The sequence below is a fragment of the Colobus angolensis genome, unplaced genomic scaffold, assembly GCF_000951035.1.
Source record: "Colobus angolensis palliatus isolate OR3802 unplaced genomic scaffold, Cang.pa_1.0 Scaffold21, whole genome shotgun sequence".
Lineage (NCBI taxonomy): Eukaryota > Metazoa > Chordata > Mammalia > Primates > Cercopithecidae > Colobus > Colobus angolensis.
Window position 1 is genome coordinate 7,037,424 of NW_012115266.1, and position 2,176 is coordinate 7,039,599.

Here is a 2,176-nt window from a genome sequence, read left to right on the forward strand (position 1 = left end):
GATACTATCTAGAAACATGTACAAATCCCTCTCACCCCTCAAATTTAAAAAATCAATTTCTCCATGTTCCCTTGGAAGTGCTCTGGAGAAGATCACCCGGAAACCACGGATGCTCTCCTTGTCACCAAATCTCAAGGCCACCTGGGACAGTTCTACCAATACCAACTGGCCTCTTGTCTTCCTATCCCCAGTCCCATGCTCTGTTCTCTGCCTTCTATATGGGTCTCTCTTCAACTGTCTCTAGTCTATAGATGTTGCCAGTCCTCAGGGCTCCAATCTCACCCTTCTGCCCGTCTCCACCCACACACATCATTTATCCTCATGGCAAATCCCCCACCTCTACCCCCAGGCCTCCCAGATCTTGCCCTCTGCTAAGTTGTAGACTCTACCCTGCTGGAAACCTCCACCTGCAAGGAGAAGGGCACCCAGCGTATCTGCATGGAGCTGATCAGCTTTTTCCACCCTCAGCTACTTTTTTTTTTTCTTTTTTGAAAGGGAGTCTCGCTCTGTCACCCAGGCTGGAGTGCAGTGGCACAATCTCAGCTCACTGCAAGCTCCACCTCCCGGGTTCACACTATTCTCCTGCTTCAGCCTCCGGAGTGGCTGGGACTACAGGAGCCCGCCACCTCGCCCGGCTAATTTTTTTGTATTTTTAGTAGAGACAGCATTTCACCATGTTAGCCAGGATGGTCTCGGTTTCCTGACCTCATGATCCGCCCACCTCAGCCTCCCAAAGTGCTGGGATTACAGGCGTAAGCCGCACCCGACCTCTTGTTCTTTTTTCGTTCTTTCTCTTGTTCTTATCTGAGCTTGTTACATAGATTCTAGTGTCCCATCCCAGACCTTCTGAATCAGAACATCCAGGAGAAAAATTCAAGGCTTTTCTTTCTTTTTTTTGAGATGGAGTCTCCATCTGTCACTAGGCTGGAGTACAGTGGCACAATCTCGGCTCACTGCAACCTGCAACCTCCGCCTCCAGGGTTCAAGCATTTCTCCTGCCTCATGCTTGGCTAATTTTTGCTATTGTAGAAGAGACAGGGTTTGACCATGTTGGCCAGGATGGTGTCGATCTCTTGACCTCATGATCTGCCCACCTTGGCCCCCCAAAGTGCTGGGATTACAGGCGTGAACCACCGCGCGAGACCAAGGCTTTTATTTCTAATCATTGCCCTCGGGCATAACTCAGCAAACTTGGGAAACACTGACCTGCTCTAACAATAATTTGGGGAAGGTGGCTAAAAATAAACTTCCAGCCAGGTGCAGTGGTCCACGCCAGTAATCCCAGAACTATGGGAGGCCAAGGTGGGTGGATCAGCTGAGGTCAGAAGTTTGAGACCAGCCTGAACATGGTGAAACCCCGTCGCTAGTAAAAAAATACAAAAATTGAGTGGGACATGATGGCAAGCACCTATAATCCCAGCTACTTGGGAGGCTGAGGCAGGAGAATCGCTTGAACCCGGGAGGCAGAGGTTGCAGCGAGCTGAGATTGCGCCACTGCACTCCAGCCTGGGCGACAGAGACTCCCTCTCAAAAAGAGTAATAAAAGTGAAATAAACTTTCAAGCTCACACCCTTGGAGATTCACGGCATATCCCCCTTGGAGATTCTGATTTGGTGTAAGTTGGATGGGAAAATTTTTTCCAGAGGATTCTGCATAACCAGGCTGGGGACCACTAATTTATATGATGGGGTAAAGTACAGACAACTTGAGCCATGGCTGTTAACGCCCTTTGTGCTTCAGCCTCTGGTTGGTTCTCACCACTCTCCCAAGTTGTCCAAAATCATGCTTTATGTCCCAGTTACAGTTCCTCACACTCATCAGGCTGTCTCAACTGAGCAGTGGTACATAATGTTACCTATACCCGGTGGCCTTTTCCTTCACATGCATAACGTCAGTGCCTACTAGTGCCTCAATCTCAGCTCACATGAAGGCTCCAAGAAGCTTTCCCTGATCCCTCTGGGGTTAAACTCCTGCTCGGTCCATCACGGGGCCTGGTGCTCTACCGCCTTTTGTTTTTTGTTTTTTGTCTTTTTTTTTTGAGACGGAGTCTTGCTCTGTTGCCCAGGCTGGAGTGCAGTGGTGTGATCTCAGCTCACTGCAAGCTCCGCCTCCGGGTTCATGCCATTCTCCTGCCTCAGCCTCCCAAGCAGCTGGGACTACAGGAGCCCATCACCGC